This window comes from Hesperophylax consimilis, chromosome 3 (assembly GCF_061612785.1).
Source record: "Hesperophylax consimilis isolate HC1 chromosome 3, BYU_Hcon_1.0, whole genome shotgun sequence".
In the NCBI taxonomy this organism is placed as follows: domain Eukaryota; kingdom Metazoa; phylum Arthropoda; class Insecta; order Trichoptera; family Limnephilidae; genus Hesperophylax; species Hesperophylax consimilis.
In genome coordinates, this window is record NC_142838.1 from 40,118,524 (window position 1) to 40,146,170 (window position 27,647).

Genomic DNA, 27,647 nt, shown 5'->3' on the forward strand with positions numbered 1-27,647 from the left:
GTTACAATATCAGTAGGCAAAGCAACCTTAACTGTCCACCCACCGATACAGGTGGCACCAGGTGAACCCGGGAATACTCAACTTCATCGATGGCTGAACACCACAGAATATATCCAACAACCTTGTCGATAGACTGAAAGGAAAATCGCATCTAATTCTAAATAATTCAAAATGGAGGTATGCGAGCAGTATTGAATTATACTAGGTATTCTAAGATAATTATTATGCACAAAAAAATAGGAATGCTAAGTGGGAGACAGCGAATAGTTTACAATACCCTAATATTTATATTTAAGATAAAAAATAAGATGCTCCCAAAATACATGTTTAAGAATGTTAATTTTAATTTCGGATTACATGGCTACCCCACGAGAAACTGTAGAGATTTTAGACTTCCAAAAAAAAATTTGTCGGGAACCCAAAATATTTAAAAAGGATTTAAGATTTTTAATGAATTACCGACAGATGTTAAAGAAGCTAAAATTCTTGCTGCTTTTCGCGGATTATGCCTAAATACGATAAAGAATAAGTTTTAGATGTATTGTAGAGTGTCTTCAATGTATTAGAAACAATTTAAAAGTTTTATACTAGATATAAAAATGTAAAAATTTTATAACTGAATAAAAACATACACTAGTTCTACTGTTCACAGAACTACCAGTAGTATGCATTGAACTCTAAGAATATTTACCACCTAAACGCTAAAATAAATATTTATGCAGATTTCGTATTTACCAGCAGATTGCCTCACTCCCAGTGTACACAAGGTAAATAATGACTATAATCTGTGACAATAACTCAACCAAAGTATGGCTGAACATAGAATGTTGTCATTGCAAACAAACATACTACGAACGAACAGCCTTCTAACTTGAGAAAAACGATAACATACTCGTACACCAGAATACAGCTTAGTTCTTACTAGTATATCGATGGCCTTACCCACACATGCGTTAACTGTAATTCGAAAATTCAGAATTACAAGAATACTCCAGGTTAATTATAAAATATTTACCAACTATCTTAAAATTAAATTAAATACGTAATGTTCATTTCCCACGAAACACCTATTTTTTTAAACTTTAAAACTTTACTTAATACACGTGTGCGTAGAAATCGATATTATGTTTACAGCAATTAGTTGAAGAAAATTATTATCTAATTATTAAAGACAAAATAAGCGATTCTCTAACAAAAATTTAAATAGAAAAATCTGAAAAAGATACTGTCGCATCTAAGACTTGAAATCAAGACCCTCGCCTTGCTGGGGCGCCTCTCTACCAACTGAGCTAATGGGACTCTATCTCTTCACTCTTCAAAATGACAATTCAACAGTGATAAAACAAATGCTAGCTTAAATAGATAGTTTTTGTTTCATCAATTTTCATGACTTTATAACACTTTTTATAGGTGTGTTCAATTGTCATTTAGGGTTCCATGATAACTACTCAAAATGACAATTCAACACACCTTTAAAACGTGATATAAAGTCATTAAAAGCGATGAAACAAAAACTTAAGGCGATGCCATACGTAGTAATGCAAAATCATGTGTTTTTGGTTTGAAAATTTGGTCGCCTAGAAATTTTTCAGATGGTTTAACTAAATACTGCGAGTAGAATACATCCTTGGCCTTTGAAATAATCGAGTATTTTTTATATAAGTCTTTTTGTAAGCCCAGAAAAAAATAATGTATAAGGCATATGAAAACTGCTTTAAAGTTCAAAATCTCCTACTTACGAACCCATTTTCGGTTATGATTTTATTGAATAATGTGGCAAATTAAGTTATTTATAAAATGATCCAAAAAAAAAAAATATTTATGCCTGAACATCCACAAAATAAAATAAAAGTTTTTAAACACTTTTTGGCCATGTTTTTTTCTTGCATAAATCAAAACAGGCGGATGGTGTTAAGAGGGAATTTAAACCTTATCGCCATCTACTTAAGGGTTGTTATAGATAGCGGCTCAATTTAAAATATTACACGACGTAGTGCATCGCCTTAAAAAAAATTTTCATCATCTTTCATAACTTTTAATAGGTTTTATAATAAATTAATTAATTTAATAGGTTTTATATAACACTTTTATAGGTGTGTTGAACTGTCATTTTGATGAGTTATCTGGTCACCAATTTCCGTGTATGTGTCTTAATAACTTCTTCTTTATTGCCGTTATGTTATTTAAATATGTTAAGTGTTAGATACTCTCAGTATCACTTTGGTAAAAGTCCACCATTCAAAATAGAAACGTTGCTTGAAATTGTTTTAGTCACGTTTGGTGACTAGATCTGAACAGCCAGGTACTTTCAATATTCCTATTCCCAATCTCCATCCCTTTCCCACTCCCTTCATCCCAATTGGGGTTGCCACGTGCCCACTGGCTCCAGTTAGTAGGAAGCAGTAGATATATACTCTTGCCCGGAATTCTCATACAAAAATGGATGTCATTTGAGTGATTAAAACCGAGACTGGTCGAGAAAGTGTTAAAAAATGAAAAATTACCTTCTTGAAATGCGTGGTAGTCACCGTGACATACAAATCAGTTGTTAATATTTTGATGATTTATATAAATAATAGAAAATATTTTTTTCCCTTTCAGGTATGCTGATTGGACCCATTAAGCCACACCCATTAACACTCAAATGAACTTTCCTTTATGGTATGTACAAACTATTAACTATTTTCAGTGCCTACCTCACAGATTCTAGAGGTCTATAACCGGAAACAAGTTTACTGGCCGTAAAAAGGTGTCTAGAAACACGTGATCAAACGGCTAAATCATGTCATCATATTTTTACTTCGGAGCTGATAGGAAGGAATATGAAATATAGGAGGAAAGAACCAGAATGAGAGGACGGTTTGGCGAATGAGCCTTTCCAGATTTGTGACTTAACCTAAAGAAAGGTTCGCTTTCAGTTTCGTAATTATTATTAGATATTTCGCTTGGAGATCATGTTTTGATATTTCACTTGGAGGTCATGTTTCAGTTTGGGACATGTTTCCATTTGTTGACACGGAGATAAATGAGTATTGCTAATTTATTAATAATCTCTCAAAATTATTGGTAATTCGGTTTAAAACGGGTTTGCAGGCCGTTTTCTGATGAACTTTTAGTAAGTTCCTAATATATTGGAACACGTGTTTATGCAACTCTATTTACTTTGATAATATATAACGACGAACTGGGAAAATATAAACAATATTTTCTTATTTTACTAAAAGTTTATCAGGAAATTAATTCATCCTTTAACGGTCTGAAATCCCATTTTGACCCTGATTGCCAATAATTTGAATAGATTCTTAATAAATTAGTAATACTCTTCTTACTCTGTGTACCAATATACAAATACGTATTTATTTATAGCTCCTTTTAAATGCCATAAAAATATATAACACATATGTAATGTCATTGATGAAAGCACCTTTTCTTGGTGGCATTGAGAAAGACATTTTTATTTATAACTTTACTAACGGAGACTCGTGAAAAATCACGGGATATTATAATTGTAGGATTTGTGAAGCAGAAAGTATTTATAAAATGTTTGCCTCAGGATCATTATAAAAATAATTAGCGACGATCAGAAATAACTTTAAAAATCATTATTCTGATTCTGTCACGAATTTAAACAAAAGAAAAAAACATTTTGATTACAAAATTATTATTGTTAATTATTTCAATAATATAAAGTTGGTACCCAATCAATCACGATATTATCAGTTGAAAATTAAAAATTCGTTGAACTTGAATAGTTATACGTGATAAATTCTGCGTTAAAATATTACAAAAAACAAAAATAAACACAAATTTCTTCAACAGAAAGAAACGCGGTGTCTGAGGATATCATTTCCGGTAATTTATACCGTTAACTTCTTGACACCGTGTACATCTAAATTTTATGACACCTCCGCAAGTTAAAAACCTGTAGTGATAAATATAGTGTGCAGATAAACCTTCGAAGGTTCTCGAGTAATTTTATTACTAGGTGGGCCACAGTCATTATTGTAATATACCGACCGACGCCCCACAGTCAGAAAGCTTTGCGCAACCAATTTGAACAATTATTATTATGTTGCACTGTAGATCTTTCGTACAAATAATTAGTATTTTGTGTGGAGCGCTAATATTGTTATTACAAGTCACCACAAGGAGGTTTTGCATAATTATAATTCTGTGTTGTACAGCTGCATTTTACAAATGAATGTTTTATTTATTTACAAATGTTACCTTATTGGGGTACCCCATTCTAAGGTCACATTGTACATGGTTTTCTGGGTAATTTGTAAATTAGGTCAAGTTTTAAGTAAGTTTATGTAAGTAGGCTAAAATGTTACAAGAGGAAATTATAAAGAAAAGCATAACATAAAGCGTTCATCTTTCTTAGGTTGCAACATTGTTTATATATTTTTCCTTCGCGTGTCCATAATCCATATCTTAATACTTCTTTTGAAGTCAGTTATTTTTTTAATGGTTTTCGTCGTTTTTTTTTTTTTTTTTTTTTTTTTATATTTACTCCACACAGGAGGCCCTGAAGAAAATAATTTCCCTCGGGGCCTATGTCATCTTTGGGGATGCTGTGTGGAGGGTCTTTTTTTGGAGAGGAAGGAGTGAACATGGGTCTTGAAGAGTCCCATGTTGTAGGAGGGAGGAAACACAGAGGCCGGCAGTTCGTTCCACAGCCGAGCTGTTGAACTTAAGAACGAATCGTAGAAGCGACCCGTTCTCATGTGACAAGTGTCAACTGTGTACAAATGTTGGGCGCGCGTTTGGCGTGTATCCCGACTACGCACCGGTTCCGAAGGGATCAATGACGCTAGTTCCTCAGAGCATCTTCCATTGTAATACCGATAGAACAAGGACAGCATACCTACTTGACGCCTGTGCTCTAAAGATTGCAGTCCGTTTGTTAAGATTGGGGAATCTATCAAACGGACCGCCCGTTTCTGCACAGAGTCAAGGGTTTTTTTCAGGTATTTTGGGGCTCCAGACCAGAGATGGCTGCCAAATTCGACAGTAGGGCGCACTTGCGATTTGTACAGGGTGAGCAGTTGTGTACTATTAAAGTATCTGCAGGCCCTGTACAGTACGCCCAGCGTTTTAGTGGTAGATTAGTGGAAAATATTTATATTGAAATGAGGATCTTGTGAATCCATCCGTATATGTATGTAGGTGCAAAGTTATCCTGGTAAATTAAAATATCTTTTGAATATAATTGGTACTGAGACATTCAATTCAGGGTATTGAAAACATAGTCTATCGGGGTTCTCTAACTCTATTGCAAAATTTATTTTCAAGTTCTGTGAAAGTTCTTTTTAAGTTCTGTTATTATTTCAGTTCTTTCAAGTAACTGGCCTATAATGATTTAATAACAGAACTATATGACTTTCACAGAACCCAAAAATGAACGTTGAAATTTGATGAATTGTTCAAATTCTATGAAACAACCCATCCTTAAGTATAATATTCAAAACTACGTTTTGTGCTATGAGGACTGGTTTTGGAGTGGAATCGCATGAACTTCCCCATTATATGCAAGTGCTTAGTGAAACTCTAACGACAGTATCTTAACGACAGAAGTGATGAAGTCGTGTGAAAATAATATTCGGCGCGCTTCCCGGCGTAATGGACGGACCTACGGTCGACTTTGCCCCAGCAGGCCTAGAAAATCGATCTTTCCGTGGGGCTTATTTTAATTAATTTTGATGAACGTATTACTAAAATCTCATTTTTTTCTAGAAGGATCTTTGCGGTTATCTCTGAAATTTAACCCTGTAGTCTTATGTCACCTAAAGCCAACGAAGGTACTAACGCTTTCTAGGCCGATCAGAATATGAACTATTGCAGTATTCCAGCCTGAACACGTTTATATACCTTTTATTGAGAGATTCTTGGTACACTCATCATATTATAGACAAAACAGATTTGCCGGTTTAATAAAAGGTACATTAAAAAATATACATTTTATGAATTTAAAGAAATTACAATTTTGGTGATTTTCTCAACTACTTTACTAGGCTCATGCCCGTATTCGGTTAAATATCGCTCAAATTTAACTAACGTTTTTTTTATTGGTACATGCAGTTAGGTTTGTTTCTGTACGATTTTGAACTACGTTTTTGCTAACCTAACCTATTGTTTTATTTTTTTTAGGTATAATGCTAATTTAATGTATGAGTCAGGCATAAACTATGTGTCTATCGACGACAAACAATTACCAAACCTCACCTTTAGCATGGTTCTTGCATATATTTTTTTTGATAACTGATCGATTATTATCAATAACAGGAATCATAGCTCATAACCACAGCATTTCAAGAAAATTACTGACTTTTAACGGAATATTTAATACGGACATATTCAAATAGGTAACACGCCATAAACGGAAGATAGAGTCATATTAGGCAATAAGGAAAACTATTCAATTTATAACCAACAGAATGCCATCTATGAGGAAGTTAATTATTTAATTTCCGTTGAAATCATCATAATGTTTACTAGTCTTTTCATTGACCTAGCAATAAAGCTTCCTACACCGTTTGGAATTTAATTTGCACATTTTTAAATACTAATTGAAACATCCTTCAGTGTTCGCATTAATAAGAGTGAAATCATCATTGCTTTTATTAATTTGATCAATGATATTTCCGGTAACTAGGAACTTGCTTTTTGTAATAATATATTTATCATTATGCAATTTTTACAATACGTATTACCCGTTTTAACACCCACAAATTAATGGTTATTTTGATTGGTGTAGTAAGCAAGTGGCCATGACGAAATGAATCTCCATTTTAAAACTTTTCATTGTATATTTGTTCCAAATATGTTAAACGGGTCAGGGTTTCAATGGATACCCGATTTCAGGATAAATTAATAGAAGATCTTTTGTTCATATGAAGCAGACACTTTTTGATTTGACATTATAATTTAAAGTAAAACAATAACTTGGTAAATACCACTTTTATTTTTTATACAAAGTAAATTTTACAAAGCTATTATACCTCTTGCTCAAAAAAAAAACAGTCAAGATGTTGGTTAGGGATTGTCTTGAAGAATTAGGTAGAAATGAGAGTGACCTAATACTTACTTCCTAAGTGAAAGTCCTTCTTAAAAACGCAAATACAAATCAGAAACAATTTGATTGATCTATTTATATAATATTTTGATAGTATGAAATCCATATTGACATCATCTTCTAATATAAGGTATACAAATATATTTTTTTTACATTAGCTCTACAGAGGAACTTAGGAAAATAATTTCCAGGATTGCCTATACCATCTTTGTGGATGCTGCGTAGAGGGTAATTTTAAGGAAATAAAGAAGAGGAAGTTTTGAGAAGAGGTATGAGTGGTGGGTAGGAATCTAGGGGTCAGTGTGTCCAGTAGTGACGGACGTATGAATCCATTTATCCCACTGTGGTACTAGGCGATTGGTCGATAGAGTCCTGTTGGACAGATCAAAGGGTCTCCCTCGATCAGTATCTCCCGATTCAGCCTGCCCAAGTGCCTAGGTGAGCAGACGTATAAAATAAAATAAAATACCCCCACAGAATATGAAATTTACTGTCACAATTAATTTATTAGTAACCGGTAATAAATCATTTTAAATTGGGAGGGAGTAAAATAGAATCATATAAATAAGTCGTCTAAACGTGGCTAAAACCACAGTTTTAGAAAATGGCCTTGAAAGCCGAAACAGCTGTAACAATAACTAAAACCAAAAAAATACTTGCAGAACTTAATAATTATATTATTAAAATTGATTTTAATTAAATTAAAAAATATATCATAAGGATAGATTTAAATGTAATAAAATTATAATTTTTTAAGTTGATAGTCACACAACAAGACTACACTTCCAGCGATTATATTTTTTCAACAAAAACAAGGAGAGCAATATCAAAAAAATATCTTTAAAAAGGGTTTATAACCATGTTGAGGTGTAGATGATAACATGCGTATAGTCGCATACTGAGGTTCCCGAGGACCCTAAGGCTTTTCTTTACCCTTCATTACCTTACTAAATTATTCCACGAGGAAGACACATTTGAATCTTATCCAAGTAATTTTAACTTATGTTAGACATGCATATAAAAAATCTTTTAAATCATGTAACACTTTAAAAATTACCTGAATTCTACAAAATATTACAAACCTGCTTATAAATATAACATAAAATGTTTACATGCTCTTATATAAATTCCAAAAAACTGATTATACACAGCACGCGAACTATTATACATGTCTTTTACCAAAACAAAAAACACTAATTAGCAAGTTCATGTAAGAGTAGGCAGTGAAGTTGGCAGGTGAACGTATCGGCACTACTGTGAGATTGCGTTAGTTTCCGCTTGAGCGAACGCAACACGTATCGGTCTCGGTGAGCGATCCCATTTCTAATGCTTCCTCCGGCTTGATCGCTCACATTTCTAGGCGAATATAATAAGCGAGGACCACTGAAGAGGTTCACGTATAGAAGTTTATAAAAAAACGAAACCCAAAGTAAGCTCAATATTTTCTTATTTCAGGAGAAATTGATCAAACATTTTCAAGTGACGGAATTTTTTTTTTTTTTTTTATTATTTAATAAATGTTTACAAATTATTTCACAATCCGTCGTCGAGGGGTTAAGATCCTTTACTACGAGTTCGAATCCCGGCGTGCGCAAATATATTTGTGTTTTTGTGTTCAATTAATATAAAATAATATGGTGTATCAGCAGGTACTCGAAACCAGCGATTCCTGAGCATATTTGGAGTAATAAATGTAGCATCATTTTGCTTTCCAATAACACTTTTTTTTAAATTAAACAACAAAAATATCTATCACAAAAAAAAAACTATCACACGTCGCCACTGGATACAATCTAGCACATCACGTGATACGCACTCGGTCTATTCCAGTAGCCATATAATCATAGAGATAAGACAATGCAAATCACGTGATCCGTTGCGATGTGGGGTAGTGTGATCAATTACAGAAAGAAAAAAATGCATATTTTAATTTTTTTATAATTTTTTACCGCCCTTTTTAGGGGTTTTTACATATGAATAATTTTAATTAACTGCATCAGTCACAATTTTTTCTATTTGTGATAAATTGAAGATGTCCACTAACTCGGTATAATTAATTATTTATCTCCATTATATGTGACCACGCCGATTGTAACGCCACTTACATCGGACAAACGGGGAGGGCATTCTCAACTAGATTCCAAGAACATATACGATGTTATAATAATAAAAACACATCCTCAAAATTCGCAGAACATCTCTTGGTGAATAATCATAACCCACTTAACAACAAGGGTCCTAAACCATTGCATATAGAAAAAAAGGGCATTAGATTAAATTTACTTGAACAATTAGAAATCAATAAACGAACGAATGACCCAAATTTAACACTAATTAATAAAGTACGGAAAATAATTTACTCACCACTTCTTAGTATTTTCACAAAACCCAAGCAGTATAATGCACCCAAATAATTCATAGCAATAAAGTCATTAGTAAATAATTAAGAACCCATTACCATTTACTGAGGGGAAAACATAGATTGGTTTAACCAACAATAGATCATGTCATCGGTGTAACCAGTAATAAATCAATGTATGCACCTTCAAAATTTACATTTGAAATAGTATAAAAACGTCGTCTCAATGTGGACTAACCACAGTTTGAAAATGGTCTGCCCTGTTTATTGACACTCTTATGCTGTTCGAAACGTTGGCTAAATAAGGGCGTAGCGCTATACGGCATAATACCCCAAAAATAAATCACTATAATACTTATGACCGTGAAAATTTCAAATCATATCGAAACACAATATACGTTGTTTGTTAACCAAGAACCAATTTTAAATTAGTTTAACAAATCTAATTACAGCATCTATCAATCAATATTATACACGTTTTAATGATTGTTACCCAATGTATTATCAATCGAAAAAACGTTTAAGTCTTGCATAATTTGTTATTTAAAATTAAATTGATATTGGATGATATGTATAATTTTTCATATGTAATTTGATATATAACCATTTGATTCTGTATAATGACAGTAAATGATGCAAGATATAAAATGCCAAAATGTATCATTACTACAATGAAGTGATTGTAAAATATAATTTTAGTAATTCGAAAAGTGTTGTTTGAGGTTATGTAATACACAAATTGCTTTGTGAATGAACGTTGTGTAATATTTGTTCTATAATTATTACGTCTAAACTGACGATTTGGTATTTGTGCGAGATTGATTTGATTACGTTTGTTATAATACCAATGATTTTTCTGTTACTCCGTTTAATGATGCATGAAATATATACCAAATTTTTTCCTGATAAAATTATTATTATAATACTTATCTTTGAATACATTGGTACTATAACAAACGTTATTAAAGAGAAGTATTTTATAAGTCAATTTTTTTATATTCCATCAAAAATAAGAAATAATGATTAAAAATCTGACATAAAGATATCTTTGATTAAATTTTTTGTAATACCAATGATTTTTCTGTTACTCCGTTTAACGATGCATGAAATATAACGGAACACGTGTTCTTTAAAATAATAATATTTTCCCATCTCGTCCATTATATTTATTCGTACAAGGCCATATACGTTGAACACGGGTTCAGATATATTCTGAATGACTAATATTCCATTAGGAAATTGTTATGCAGTCACATTTTTATCTTAATTTTAAAAAAGCCATACTCATTTTTCTCGGTGTAAGAAGGGTTTCGGCAATGGTAAAAACGTAACAGCTATAAGTAATTATTAAAATAAAATTGACGAATCCAGAAAAAATCTAAGATACTTATTTTTTTATGTCAAATTTTTATACCATTCTTTCTTATTTTGGATTGAAGGAATACCATCTGTAGCAGGATTATTGAAATGAAGAGGTTGAAGGTGGATTTGTACAGGGAACAGACTCACTAGAGAGGACGAGACGAGACAAGCATTGGTACCTTTAGACCCCGGCATACCAAATTTCAACCTATTTATTTTTTTAAGTTTCTCGTTAATTCTTTAAGTTTTTGAGTTACCAAAAAAATAAAGTTATTTTTGAAGAAAATATTTGTACATTTGTTATACCGATACGTTAATTATATGAAATTCCCTCGATAAATAAAAATCGCAAAGTAAGTAAACACGTTTTGTTCTTTATTTAATATGTTATAGGCATGAAAAAAACATTGTATCTTTAATTATTTCAAATGAGTCGTGTTTTGTTAAATATTTTCACCAGTTTCGCTTAATTATTATTTTTTCAATATTAGCGCACTCCCTCTAACACTCGTATTTACATATCTCCCTCTCAAACCATCTTTGAACGCCTACTACGGGGCCTTAAATAACATCTGCAAGCATTCTCTCTCGCTTGCACTCATCCCCTTTCATGCACACATTACAGATAGATACCAATATTATTTGCCATCAGTTTGTTTGTCCGAGTAAAAACACTCGAACGGCAAGATTTTGCGTAGTGGAATTTAAACAGTTTTATTTTCTGTAACTTATAAGTAAACGCAAATATCAGCTCAAAAGTTAATTTTCATCACGGACTGATAAAAATTCGTTTAGCTGTACAATAATTAGACAATGCACGATATTTTTTAACATTCTTCGAATGTAAAAAGATTAAAGAGAGATAACTCGATCAAAAAGCCGGGTACTAATTGTATTATTTCAAATGGAAAAGATTTGAATTAAAATTTGCCTTATTTGCAGAAACGGCACTTTAAAACTGCTCACCCATTTTAAACTGAAGCCATTTTTTTTCTTCTTATTTAGTCTTTTTGATGTATGAAAACCATCCATTCAATTTGAAAATCATTAATCAAGTAGAGAAATCACAAGATTCGCATCAATTTCATGGGACGAATTTGGCATAACCGTTTTGTCCATTCGGAAGATTAATTCATAACGACCAACATTACCAAGTTATAGCTCTTATTTTTTTGCAAAGCATTTTTTTTTAATCCATGAAACCTGACAGTGATATAAAAGACTCAGTCTTAAAAAAAATCCGTTGTTGTTTATGGCTATCAAAATTCTTAAAGTGACCATCTAAAAAAAAATAATATGATACCAACCTATGACGGCCGGCATAATCCAGTGGTAACCGCATTGGACTGCCATTCCGAAGGTCGCGGGTTCGAACCCGGCGTGCGCAAATAAATTTTATTTGATTAATTTGTGTTATTTCACAATTAATTAATTTAAATAATACCTATATAGTATATTTGCGGCACGTTCCAGAGTGGAAGATACTACCAGTATCGCCCTGGTGTAAGACCACCATTCAGAATTGAAACGTTGCTCCAAATGGCTTTAGCCGTGTTTAGTGACTAGATCTGAATAGCCAGGTACTTCCCCACCTTCCTCTTTCCCTTCCCCGCTTACCTTCAGCCTCACAACATCCCCCAATTGGGGATGCCATAGTCTCACTGGCTCCAGACGGGAGCAGTTGGGACTCTTGTGAGGTATTCACTATAAAACAAAAACAAAAAAACCATTTATTTTGTAAATATGTATTGGGTGCTGCGTCAATCGGTGAATATAATGTACTGGTTGAGATAAAATTCGACTTCCTCGATAATATAATTTAATGCGAGGCCGCTACCAGAATTTTTCAGCTGCAAGAGGTCTAGCACGTTTGATATAATGAAGCTCTGTGTCAATACAATATTGACTAAATTCGCAATCTATGGTCAGTTAGCGATATTTGCGAGCACGATTAAAAATTGATAAAAAAATGTTACGACGGCCGATAGACAAATTTAAACGCGGCCTCCATAGTATCAGGTAAGCTTCATTTAACTGCCAATATACACATCTTTTGAATAATGTCGTTCTTTACAAAAAATTACTGGCTTTTTGATGAACGGAGTTGAACTAACGAAGCCTTTAGAATTGAAAGAAGACGTATACGCGGTGAGTTGAATTCATTCGAACCAATGACGCTGAATTGGTCCGGGCTTGGATAAACGAAAATTGTGTACATAAGATGTTGTAAATAAGACCTTATTAACTAATTAACTCCCTGTTTAGTGTATAAAAGTAAAAGCAGTCTGCCAATGCATGTTTAGGTTAGTATTTCAATTCAACATTGCCATTTTATTAATATTTTTACGTGTATAACGTTTGACATTTTGAAATGTTAATTCTTACGCAAAACCTCCAGTGTTGCCAGTGTGTATTCATTTCTTATTTATTGCATTATCAATATCAGTCTGGCTATCAATAGTACAACCGTGCTCGGGAAATCGGTATAACATCATTATCGTTATCGATTTCACTGTGCTAGCCACCTTATCAATGTTGATGCCTCTGGGAAGACTTAATAGGTTAGGTTAGGTTAGTTCCTCGGATCTAATGTACATTTTTCATAATGATATCAGACAAAAACTATCCCTTAAGCTTTAACTTTTATGTAAACATGTCGTGATAATTTTTATCGCCTTTGCAATGTATTATTATTGCTGGTTCAATAAAAAATTTCCAATTTTCTCTACTTTTTAACTACTTTTTTTTACGACTCATTTCTTGACTATTCTAAAAAAAAATCTTGGAGAGTGGATATATTCTTTGCACAATCCCGTGGTTACTTCAAATGCGTAAACTGACCCAGATTCAGACTATTACGCGCAGGCCTCTTGTAGTTAAACAAAAATGGAAGTATGGTTCACTCCTAAGCAGGCACCCATAAAATGTATAATATTTTTACAACCAGAGTGGTAGATACTCTCAGTATCGCCGTAGTGAAACCATTTCACAATATAAAGTTGCTTGAGATGGATTTAGCCACGTTTTCTGACCAGATCTTAAGAGCCAGAAATTTTCCTACCTTACTCTTCGCCATCTCCTTCAGGAAAATACTCTATTCAGCCTCACAACGAACCTTAATTGGGGACGTTATAGTCCCAGTGATAGCAGTTGGGTTAGGTTAGGTTTGGTTAGGTAAGGTTAGGTTAGGTTAGGTTTGGTTAGGGTATTTTTATTTATTGTTTTTGTGTTTAATTCGTAGAACTCCATTTAATTTTTTTATAAATTTAATTTAGATTAAATTTGATAATATTATTATTAAGTTCTGCAAGTGTTTTAGTTTTTTATTATTGTGACAGCTGTTTCGGCTTACAAGGCCATTTTCAAACTGTGGTTAGTCCACATTGAGACGACGTTTTTATACTATTTCAAATGTAAATTTTGAAGGTGCATACATTGATTTATTACTGGTTACACCGATGACATGATCTATTGTTGGTTAAACCAATCTATGTTTTCCCCTCAGTAAATGGTAATGGGTTCTTAATTATTTACTAATGACTTTATTGCTATGAATTATTTGGGTGCATTATACTGCTTGGGTTTTGTGAAAATACTAAGAAGTGGTGAGTAAATTATTTTCCGTACTTTATTAATTAGTGTTAAATTTGGGTCATTCGTTCGTTTATTGATTTCTAATTGTTCAAGTAAATTTAATCTAATGCCCTTTTTTTCTATATGCAATGGTTTAGGACCCTTGTTGTTAAGTGGGTTATGATTATTCACCAAGAGATGTTCTGCGAATTTTGAGGATGTGTTTTTATTATTATAACATCGTATATGTTCTTGGAATCTAGTTGAGAATGCCCTCCCCAATAATTACTTATAGCTGTTACGTTTTTACCATTGCCGAAACCCTTCTTACACCGAGAAAAATGAGTATGGCTTTTTTAAAATTAAGATAAAAATGTGACTGCATAACAATTTCCTAATGGAATATTAGTCATTCAGAATATATCTGAACCCGTGTTCAACGTATATGGCCTTGTACGAATAAATATAATGGACGAGATGGGAAAATATTATTATTTTAAAGAACACGTGTTCCGTTATATTTCATGCATCGTTAAACGGAGTAACAGAAAAATCATTGGTATTACAAAAAATTTAATCAAAGATATCTTTATGTCAGATTTTTAATCATTATTTCTTATTTTTGATGGAATATAAAAAAATTGACTTATAAAATACTTCTCTTTAATAACGTTTGTTATAGTACCAATGTATTCAAAGATAAGTATTATAATAATAATTTTATCAGGAAAAAATTTGGTATATATTTCATGCATCATTAAACGGAGTAACAGAAAAATCATTGGTATTATAACAAACGTAATCAAATCAATCTCGCACAAATACCAAATCGTCAGTTTAGACGTAATAATTATAGAACAAATATTACACAACGTTCATTCACAAAGCAATTTGTGTATTACATAACCTCAAACAACACTTTTCGAATTACTAAAATTATATTTTACAATCACTTCATTGTAGTAATGATACATTTTGGCATTTTATATCTTGCATCATTTACTGTCATTATACAGAATCAAATGGTTATATATCAAATTACATATGAAAAATTATACATATCATCCAATATCAATTTAATTTTAAATAACAAATTATGCAAGACTTAAACGTTTTTTCGATTGATAATACATTGGGTAACAATCATTAAAACGTGTATAATATTGATTGATAGATGCTGTAATTAGATTTGTTAAACTAATTTAAAATTGGTTCTTGGTTAACAAACAACGTATATTGTGTTTCGATATGATTTGAAATTTTCACGGTCATAAGTATTATAGTGATTTATTTTTGGGGTATTATGCCGTATAGCGCTACGCCCTTATTTAGCCAACGTTTCGAACAGCATAAGAGTGTCAATAAACAGGGCAGATGTGTAATGATTGTGCTGAAGTGTGTGCTTATGTGATACCGTGTTGCCAGTTTCAATCATAAAAGAGCTGGTAATACAATATAACTTCCCTGGGAAGACCCAAAACGCATAGAGCACGCCTAATTACGGAGGCAATTGAAATTCACAAAAAACTCATGTTAATATTAATAAAGACGACGGGGCTAAGCTCAATAGTTGGTGTCCGATAATTGACGGCTACACCGAAACTAAACGCAAAAAACCATCTTATAATGTTATATCAGATTGGACTTGGCAACACAGTATCACAAATCAGTAACACAATCTTTACACGTCTGCCCTGATGATGGACACTGTAATGCTGTCGGAAACGTTGGCTAAACAACGAGGTAGCTTAACACGGCATAAATACATAACCTCAAAAATAAATCACTATAATAGTTTTGGTCGAGAAAATCTCAAATAATATCGAAACATACTTTACATTGTTTGTTAACCAATAACTAATTTTAAACTAGTTTAACAAATCTAATTACATTTTCTATGAATCAATATAATTTATTGATATTGCATTAATAAATCACTATAGATTATGTTTCACTTAAAGTTTTGTGTGGGTAATACTTTTTTTTTTAAATCCCTTGATTATTTTTCTACTCAATGTATATTTTATTGCATTTAGAATTCATTGTATGCAGTACGAGAACTATTATTAGTGCCCGGAAGTTAATAAATAATTAGTTTTGTAGTGATACGAAAAAATCTTGTTTCTAACAATTTCTTCGTGGACAAATTTATAAAAAAACTGATTCGTAAATTTCAATCCTCCTAAAGATATATATTGAGTTGAAAATCATTTAGATTCAAAAAAAGTTAATTTATTTGTTTAGTTTATTGTTATTATCTTCTAGTAGATATCAGTTTAATTAAAAGAAAATATAAAATAATTAATATTGATTGCGGTGGTGTGTTTCTGTATCTTTGTGTAACTCCGGTTCAATGACATTTAGAACTGAGATTTGCTTTGTTTTTAAAATTGTAAATGATTATGGGGAGAAATTCACACAAGCGATAAAATAGGTACTATAGTAGGTCTGCATTTTAAATGCGTATTTCTTTTGTTTGAATTTGTGACAGATGTCGTAATATTTCAATTTTGATAATGGTGCTCAATCGAAACGTACATTTTTGATAGTATTTTTAAAGGCAATGATCCCGAGGCAAATATATTTTTAATATTTATGTATATAATATGCCGTGATTTTTCACGCTTAGCTTAGCATAAAAACTAAAGTATTTTCAGAACTTCGTAATAACATATTAAATTTGATGATTTATATTGGTACTTTAAATTAAATAAAATTCATCAAGTATTCACGTAAGCTATTTCGCCCTCCAAACCATTTTCAAACTGTATGTTTGATGCATCAAATTTGGGTATTATGACATATTTACGCTAACAAGTGTGTTGTAAATATTATCATCAAATACAGATTGATTTCGATTCGAGCTCGTTTTTTCCTTACGTAATTCAACAACGATTAGTCATACCTACATACATCATAATTTAATCTCGTAGAGAAACAAATACCTCTGTTAGATAGTGTATTACAGCATCTAATGATGGTTCGATCTCATCTACTCGTGATCCGATCAAGGAATCGATTGATGATCTTATCGGGATCTATTAGATCAATTCCTCAATCAAGTTTTTTTCATCCCGTGACAGTTGACAGGCCTGCAGATCGTCGGTCTGCCGAGAGAGAGCGCGAAAGCGATAGTAACTTATAATTATTCAACATCACTCATTTATATAAATATATTTGCAGAGTTGCGGGTATTTGTCGGCGCTTTTTAGCTAGCATCATGATCAGTCAGAAGTAATTAATTAACTTTACTTGACGTATTAGAACTGTGTGTGGGATTAAGTAAATATCTATGTATTAGTGCTTATTTATGCTAAAGCTTAATACATGCGAGTAGGTTCCTATTATAATAGTTTAAAATGTAGTAAACGTAGTAGAAGGTAGCACCAATCCTTAAAAAGGTACCAACTTTCTTCGGTACCTATTTATCAAACGGCATATTTGTGGATCTATTTTTTTAAATTCAGAATTAACCATATCATCTTGCAACCAATTTTCTCCATATTTTTGGCACGTACCTTTTTAAACGATCATAAAGTTTCTAATAAAATTGGTTTGAAACCTAGATGGTGTCTCGGATAAACAGCCGAATTTTATTTACATGGCTTTTTAAAAAGTCTAAATTAATGTTCAGGAACAACTATTTCATTATCTTAAGTTTTGACTTAAAATCGTCAATGTCATCACAAAATAATAGAAAAACTACATTTAGAAGAAATTCATTCTTGTAAAATTTCTTCATAAAATATAGTGTGAAACTATTTATTTTTACAGCTATGCAGTTTTGCAGTTTGGACAATGACTAAATCGGCTTTGATTTAAAACTGATATTTTACGTGGCTAGGTACTTCTATCATTGTAATTTTTTTATATAAGAAAGACATACATTCCCGGGTTACGAATTACCTGACAATATTTGAAAATCTCCTACTACCACCACAGTGAGCGGAAAATGTTGCTTGTGTTGTGATGGAGGACTTAACCAGCTGAGGAATTGAACACACTAAGCCTGGGTGGGATCCAAACGCGATGTCACCTCGGCCACCGACCGGTCTGATCACGAACTTTTCTTCGGAACCGATTGTTTCATATTTATTGGAATGCATTTTGGTGTCATACAAGATGTATGTCATAAATCAGAAACATCAAATGAGGAAGAATTGTGATTTGAACTTGCTTTTTGTCGCACGTGATTTTCCTAAGCAGGTTCAAACGAACATGTTTCGATTGAGAAACTGTTTTTTTCATCTCTTCTTACCATGGTTACTTCTATGGTTAATTCTAATTCTGAGAATAACCGTAGCCAAACTAATCAAAGAACGATTAGGTACAGGAAACTGTAGTTTCAGTTAAGTTTATTGTGTGAATGGTTATTTAGGTTGGCTTCCTGCTATTTAGAATCATTATTATTGTAATGCGAAAATATTTCTTCAGACCTCAGTAAGACTTGAGTCCATTAGACCTAATGTTAGCCCTCGCTGTTTTTTTAATCTGTTGTATTATAGAATGACGGGAACCAGGGTCCAGTCAGTACCATAAACTTAGCCTTTCCGTCACAGCAGATCTCCTGATCTTTGCCCCTTATACAAGGTGTCCGGGGGTAAATTGCCTAAAGGGTGGTGATTCTATCTGATAGTACTATTTCTAAGAACTCTTTTTAAGTAAAATAAATTAATTAAATTGTATAATTTACTAACTATTATATAAATTATGAAAATTTCCAATCTGTAAACATGATAATAACATAACACAGCGGTATTCCTACATCCCTAGCATGGCAGCTGAAATAACATTCAAAATGTATCCGTGTGAATTTTCTTTGATATGATATGTTAAAGGGTAGTTTTCAGGAGATAAGTTGAATTGTTTGGATGTAAAAGAAAATCTTATATGAAAAAAAACGAAGGAGTTTCAACTCGTAATTCTAGAAACAAAATTAACGAAAAAAAACTTATATGGAAAACAAATAAAATAATTTCGGAAAGTTATGTATTTTCGTTTTTTTTTAAAGTAGTAAGTGCAGAAGTTAGGTAATTATTAACTAGACAATAAAAAAGATTAACTGGAAAATTCGCCAGCATCGTAACTATTTATCAAAGCAGCAGATAAATAAACCTTTGCATATATTATTATACGTAGTTTAAAAAAAAAAAAAAAAAAGTTGTGCTTACCAATCTTTTTAGAAAAGTAGTGAGAGAGGGTACTGTTGAACAGAGAAATGAGAAAATAAATACCTACACTTTTTATAAGAAAACCGTTTTAATTGTTCTACTAAAAGTAATGCAAGCAGCAAATAATGCGTCGAAATCTTTCAGGATTTGATTTTGATTTACTTCTTCCATTACATAGTAGTTAGTGTAGGAAATCACCTCCCGAAATTAGTGTACGTAATCACCTCCCGAAATTAGTGTAGGTAATCACCTCCCGAAGTTTGTGTAGGTAACTCCTATGTTATGATATTTGTCCAAAACAAACGCTTTGACTGTTGAAACAGATATACCAAATATATAATACAGATAATCGAAGAAAGCTAAAGAGTACATAAAAGGTCACCAATGCACATTTCGATTTAAGGTCTACCCACAACTCGTGTTTGTAAAAATTCAACATTTCAGCAAAAAAAGGTACTTACTTCGTTTTAGCCACATTTATTATTCCTGAATGAATTGATTTTTTCCACCCGGACTTAAAAGGTAACGTATTAATCAATAATATTTTTAGATTGTTATATCGTGTGTTTATATGGTAGCTTCATTTAGCATATCGATGGAAAATGTGAAATTTAAACATTTCTTTGAAGATAAATAATCACTTTGGTTAGAAACTTTAGAATTTCTTGTAATAAATCAAAGAGATCTTTATATTATTTTACAAAACAATTTCGCCATAAACATAAACAATGAAAAAATATTCGCTTCACGTAAGAGTGCAAAAAATATATGTCTAATGACTTTACTATTTCCGTAGAGCTTAATAATCACCTTTTGGGTCTCACGCTATTTGCAGAATTATTATTTTATCGTAGGATTTTTGCATTGCAATAAATAATTTCCTCAATGCACTTTCATTTTCTGTTAATTGTTAACATATTTAACATTTTTTGTTAACTGACACACAAATTCCCATGTTGCAAACTTTAGTCAACTCGACGGGGTAAGATTGCATCTCTGTGTTTATCAACACGGCTATTTTATTGTATTTTTCTTGGAGTAGGTTGTAATCATTTTCCAATCCTGTTTCCAATATTTATCTATAAATTATATTTTTTTCTCTCATAAAATCTAATTATTCGAAATTTGATTGGTAAAATAACGTGATTTTTCACAGGTCTCCGCTATGCATCAAACTTACTAATTTAGTTTGTATGTGATGTGCGTTAGTTATTCTTGCGTGAAATCTGGTTTAATGAACTCAAATTTGCTTTGAATTTAAGTGTTATTTTCAAAATTGATTGTTGTTTGAATAATTCAGACACGCGATATAGTGTCTACGGTTTCATGATAAATCAACACAATGACAATTCAACACATTTTTAAAAAGTGATATAAAGTCATTAGAAACTGGTTTGTCTATAATGCTGTTGGATTTGAAAGTTTTCTCATTTGCCGGAAAAATGTTAAATTCCTACTAATTATCATCAGATATTTCTGAACATAACTACGACTTCTATACAGCCTCTAAATTTCCCATAAATAGTGCAATAACATTCCATTATGAGACTGATTTCGCAGTAATTCCGCAATTTACACCATTATGTCACCGATTTCCCATTAAAAATGCACCCAACAATTTGATCGGAAAAAATTGGATTAGAGTTGCGCAATGCGAATGCGCAGTTTGCGAGCTGCGCACCATTGTTACGCATGTGACAACATCAACATGTCGATATGTTTACGAAATGGTAAGGAAGTGAATTTAATTATCTTCAAGAGAGGTGTCTCAATATAACCGTCTGTTCACTATACATTCTACGCAAGATAATTAATTCAACAAACGAATAAAATTGGCAATTAAATTTACAAATTAGAAGAAAACAAATAATAATGTCCACCGTGCAATCATTATTAGTCAACATAATAATCTTATCAATATAATTCTTGTTAAAAATAGTATAAAAACAGGAAGACAGGATAATGCAAGTGAAACGTGTGCCGTAACATGGGCAGGTGTGTCTGTAAAAAGTTGACTTCATCAATTGTAAATTGCTGATAAACAAACTTTCTTTTATTTGATAGCCGCCAAAGAGTCCCAACTACTCCCAACCGCCTAAAGCCAGTGATACCGTGGCATTCCCAATTTTTTTTAAAATTAACTGCACACTGGAGGCCCTGAGGAAAACCATTTTCCTTCAGGGCCTATGGGGATGCTGTATAGAGGGTCTTTTTATGGAAAAGAACGAGAGGACGTTCTGGGAATATAGTAATGATGTTTATTAATTTCAGCTGATCAGAGCAAATACTCATATAAAAGCGTTCATCTAAATAAATTACACGATAATAAAATCAAATGGTAAACGTATTTAGCAATTTTACTACGTTGGCTTAAGGAAGATTCGACATCTATGGTGTAGGGGCGCGCCCTTCCACTGGGCGACGGCCTGGACAAGAGTGTTTTCCGATCTCCGTTAGCGCTAACTCGTCCTGGCTACTCTGTGGCTCATCAAACAAAGTTTTACGGTATAGAGTACAAGTATTAGATTAGGTTTGTTGTGATGTTAGGATAAGTCTGGCTAGATTAGGTTAGCTTCGCTTGGCAAGAAGGCAATTAATTATGGAATTAACATTTTCATAAATACCTCGATTTTCCCCCGGTTAAACCGTAACAGTTCTCACATTACGCTAGATTATACAATAATTCTATGTTCATCGAATCGATTAAATTTCATATTGTGTGAATCGATCGTCAGAGCTTTGTCGTGCGTTAACATCATTACGGTGGCAATTCATTAATTCAACTTGTCTCCTATTCAATGAGATCGAATAATATGTTGATTATAAGATAGCGGGTTGCGCAATTAATAGTACATACTGTGTGTCATTAGAATTATAACTTGTGTTGTGGGGCTTTATCACATCGGCTGAATAACGGTCAGAAATTTATACAATATTAAACGGTTGTAGATAGAAATATGAAGGAAGTCGTTATTGGAAATTGGAAGCTATTATTTGCGATGACTGCATGAAAAGAAAAACACTTCTTTAGATAATTAATAGTTAATGACACCGGAATTTATGAATATTTTTGTAGTATCATTTCAAACAGCTGGGATGTTAGAAATGTTTTCTATGAAAAACAAGTAAAAGTTTGTTCGGTGATTAGCTGTTTGAGCATTTAATTGATGCAGAAAATAGACTCTAATATTTCCTGTTTAAAACATGTACTTCTTTGTACCATCTTCGGTTGGGTGAATTTTCTTGGTAATGATGGGCATAATCGATATGTATGTTTCAGATATATTTTAATAATCTAATCATGAATCAAGGAAATTGAATGCTCGAATAAGAATGTCATTGATTTGAAAAGCAAGGGGTGACAATTCGGATGCTAAAATCAACGACTTGGATTATAACTATCGCTTAGGAATTGCCAACAAATATCGTCTGTAGCGTTTTGAAAGTTTAATTGATATCGCCAGTTTACTTTATGGTATTTCGTCTCCTAGGCTCCAGATGCCCGAGTGGTTTTCTACATTTGGTGACTTAGCAGGGGTGTTCATGGGGTGAGGTTTGTCTTGGTCTTGACGACCTTTTGACTTCTCTAGCCGGACTCTCTCAACCCATCGCCTTGCACCGCAGTGGGGGGGACGGATTCGTACGTCCTTCACTTCTGGATATATTGACTCTGGATTTCTACCCACCCCTTGTACCTTTTTCCATCCCAGAACTTTATCTTCTTCATTTCCCTAAAAATACCCTTGATACACCATCTCCAAAGATACCATAGGCCCGGAGGGATGTTTTGTTCACAGGGAATCATGTATAGATGCTAATGTAAAAAAAGATAAGTCAAATAAATTAATAATCTGTTCAAGAAAAAAAAAATATGTTGTGTCAATTTCAGTGGGAGTAATTGAGCTTATTTGGGGCAAACGCACATACCAATTATACACTTCTTACCGTTTATCTATTCGGTGTATCTGGAATATTTATTAATTCAAATCATCATTCGAATTTTAAAATGTTGCTATTTTCCGACATGAATAAAAAATGTATTGATTTTTTTTTTCGTTTGAGCGCTCCGATTACATTAAAATTTAAAACGTCCATCGGCAATTCTTATTATTTTATTTTTTCACGTTAAACATTTCTTTTGAATTCCTATAGATTTACTATAGCGGCATGCCCTAACAAGCAGGTTGAGACAGAAGCGGGAAAATACCTCCCGCGAAATAGCTGGAAATATGAATTCTGTAATTGGTTTCCACATAGTGTTCTATTTTCCCTGTAATGCGGTACATTTCCGCACATTACACAATAAATCAGCTGGCCAATATAGCCGGACAAGTTATTTGTAGCTTCGTCAACGTTACGACGTTACTTAGCTTAGATTTGCTTTACCCCGTTTTACAACCAACCGTAATCTTGGGATAGATTGCTTTATATTTTGTATTATTGCTAGCACTTCTCACCGGCATTAAAGCATCGCATATTTATTACGTGTCTCGATGTTTTATCGCCTATTATAATAGCCCTATAGATCTCGATATTTTCCATACAAAATGCCTTAAAAGCAATATCAATAAGTATTTTGACCATTGGGGTTCAATTTGAGGTTTTAATGATATTCTTATATGACTTAAGTTATTTATCTGTTTTTCTTTTAAAAAATGCATAACTGGATATTTTTTATACATTTAGGGACTTACTAATAAACGTGTTTTAAATTTTACACAACTATTAATGTAGGTAAAATGATTGTTTATAATTTTTTTTAAAGAATGACAAACATTCCCGGGTTACGAATAACCTGACAATATTTTAAAATCTCCTACAACCACAAAAGTAAGCGGAAAATGCTGCTTGTGTTGTGATGGAGGACTTAGCCAGCCGAGGAATTGAACATACTACGCCTGGGTGGGACCCAAACGCGATGTCAACTCAGCCACCGATCGGTCAGTAGGGAATATATTTAATGTAGGGTAAATGATTGTTTATCTGTTCCGTAAAATGTATAACACTTTTATTAGTGGAAGGTTGCACATAGTCAATATCTACTACATTGAATATGTATTATTTGAGTTTTGAGATTGAACAAGTGTATCGCTTTAGGTAATTTATGAAAAATAAAATTATGGTATAGTCGAATTGGGCCTTTTGGCCTAAGTAACATAATAATATTTTTTAATTTAATTTTTAAAATTTAATTTTTAAAATTTAATTTTAAAATAATGTTTATTTTAAAATAATGTTTATTTTAAAATAATGTTTATTTTTGGCACGTTCCAGTGTGGAAGATACTCTCGTATAGAGTATCGCCCTGGTGTAAGACCACCGTTCAGAATTTGAACTTTGCTTAGAATGGCTTAAGTCGTGTTTGATGATCTGAGTAGCCATGTTTTTACCCACCATCCTCTTCCCCATCTCCTTCCCCTCCGCACCACCTTCAGCCTCACAACATATTGCAATAGGGGATGCTTTAGTCTCACTGGCTCCAGATGGTTGGGACTCTTGGGTGGTATTCACAAAAAAAAATTAAACTAAAAAAAATAATTTTCTCACTTCCTACGTGTGCACACTTATTTACAAGCGAAGGTGAAATTTAACAACTACTTATGATATCCTTATGGTAAGAAACCAATATTTATTTAACGTAACAATTTCTGATTTGAAATTGTCATTAAAATAAAAGGCATTATAAGCTATTTAAGTATTCGTTCAGCACACAAGGAAAGGCGTTATGACTTTAACATGTAGGAACCGATAATATATATTACGACAAACTCACACATTATTTCGTAATGGTACCTACGTATTCATGATACTGTACTCAGTTGTGCACAAATGTACAGCTTGGTAAAATATTCTAGAAATTTATTTAATTTTTACTATTTTTTTTTCATTATTATGGGCAACACCAAGCTACTCACAAGAGTTCTAACTGTTCCCAACCGTCTGAAGCCACTAAGCCAGTGACACTATGGCATCCCCAATCGAGGTATATTTATTTATTTTTATTTATTTTATTTTAAATGCACATTTACAGTTATACATAACCAATAATAAACATACATTTTATTTTAATTTATTAAGTAATAATAGCGTTTTTGAACTGGTGAATATTAAGTTGGAAAATATCTATATCAGGGGACAGGTAATTTAGTAACATAATCATTTTTCCGAGCGGCATTACTAATGGTAAGTTGGTTCTGCATTTTGGAACGACAAAGGTTCTGTGCCTGCGCGCTCTTGTATAATTGTCGGGGACATAAAACTCAATTTTTTCTATAATATCGGGAATACAGACGTTACCATTTAGAAGTTTATATGCTGTTATCAGCAAAGCAGTTTTCCTTCTATCGGTGAGGCTATTAATACCCAGCATGCCGGACAAAAAGGCTGATGGATATAACCAGGGATAATATCCGAAGTCTCTAAGATATAAATATCTCAGAAACTTCTTTTGTACTTTCTCTATCATTTGAGAGTAAGTTAAATCCATTGGTCCCCATATTACAGAACCACTTTCCAAAATGCTACGTACTAAACTATAGTATAGCACACGAATCGCGGCCGAGCTGCAAAAATGTCTGGAGTTGCTTAGCACAAATCCTAGCATTCTTAAAGCTTTGTTGCATATCGTTTCTATGTGGACGTGAAATGTTAAGTGCGTATCAAATGCGATTCCCAAATCTCTTGAAATAACAATGTGCTGAAGAGATGAATAAGACATTTTGTAGTTATAGTAAATCGTTTTGTTTGCCTTGGTGTAGCACATAATGGAGCATTTCTTAATATTAAACCCTAATTTATTGGTATGACTCCATTCGACGATAGAATTTATATCACTTTGTAGCTGCAAGCAATTTTCCAAAGATTTTATTAAAAGGAATAGTTTCATGTCATCCGCGAATAAGAGAAACTTGGAAAATTTTATGCAATGGTAAATGTCATTGATAAATAGCGAGAAAAGTAAGGGTCCAAGATTCGACCCCTGTGGAACTCCAGAGTTTGTGATGAAGTTGGAAGAGTGGAAAATACCATAAGTTATGTATTGTTGTCTATTTGAGAAATAACTTACAAATAGACATAGAAGTTTCGCTGAAAATCCAAATTGGTCGAGTTTATTTAGGAGAATAAGCGGATCTACTGAGTCAAAGGCTTTTGCGAAGTCATTGTATGATACATCTACTTGATTGTTACTATCAAGAGCTTGAGATATGTACTCCGTAAAAACCATTAGATTAGACACAGTAGATCTGCCAGACCTAAAACCGTGTTGCTGGTCAATTATAAAGGGTTCAACTTGGGTATAAATGCATTTATGAATTATTAGTTCAAACAACTTGGCTGGAGAGGATAGGATCGCCACTGGTCTATAATTAGAGACTGAAGCCTTATCACCAGTTTTATGTAACGGTGTAACTTTAGAGATTTTCCACAGGTCTGGGAATATTCCGGAGTTAAGTGAGAGATTATAAATATACGCGAGAGGTGTTAATAAGGGCTCAAAGCATCCCTTTAACACGAATGACGGAATAAGATCCGGTCCAAAAGAAGTTTTGGATTTTAATTTTTTAACAGCAGCGGTGATGTCAGTGTTTGTAATATTTTGAATATCAACATTCTGTGCTTTTGTTGGCGTATTTTTTCCAGGTATAAAAGATTTCAAGTCCGCAGCTTCCTTACTATAAGTTGATTTAAAATAGTCTGCAAATGCTTCTGGAATATCTGCTCCTGAGAAAGACTGATTATTCCAAGTAACATGGTCAACAAACCCGCCATCACTTCTTCTGGACGAGATATACTTCCAGAAAGATTTGGGATCGCATTTGATATTTTTTTCAATAGAATTAATATATTGCACATGTGCTAATCGAATACTGCGTTTTATTTTTGTTCTAAGTAGACAAAACATTTCCCGGTCACTCACCATTCCAGTTTTCTTCCATTTTTTGTAATGTTTGAATTTGAGTTTTATGTCGCTAACAATCTCACTAGAAAACCACCATTTAGGATATTTTCTACCATTCCTCGGAGTGCGCTTAATTTTGAAACACATATCAAAATATTTATAAATTATGGAATAGAAAAACTGTGTCGCTAAATTAACATCATTTAT

The 27,647-nt window shown here is 32.7% G+C and overlaps 1 protein-coding gene across 6 annotated transcripts in view; it reads left to right on the forward strand.

Moving 5' to 3' along the window:
• Positions 1–27,647, forward strand: part of LOC149425479 (uncharacterized) — a 258,418-nt gene that overhangs the window by 110,413 nt on the left and 120,358 nt on the right. Inside the window, exon 2 of one of the 6 annotated variants that reach the window (XM_089650683.1) lies at positions 2,602–2,661. The exons of the other annotated variants lie outside the window; for them this stretch is intronic. The gene's annotated coding sequence lies outside the window, so the exon portion shown is untranslated. The remainder of the gene's footprint in view (positions 1–2,601; positions 2,662–27,647) is intronic. 6 annotated transcript variants of the gene reach the window in all.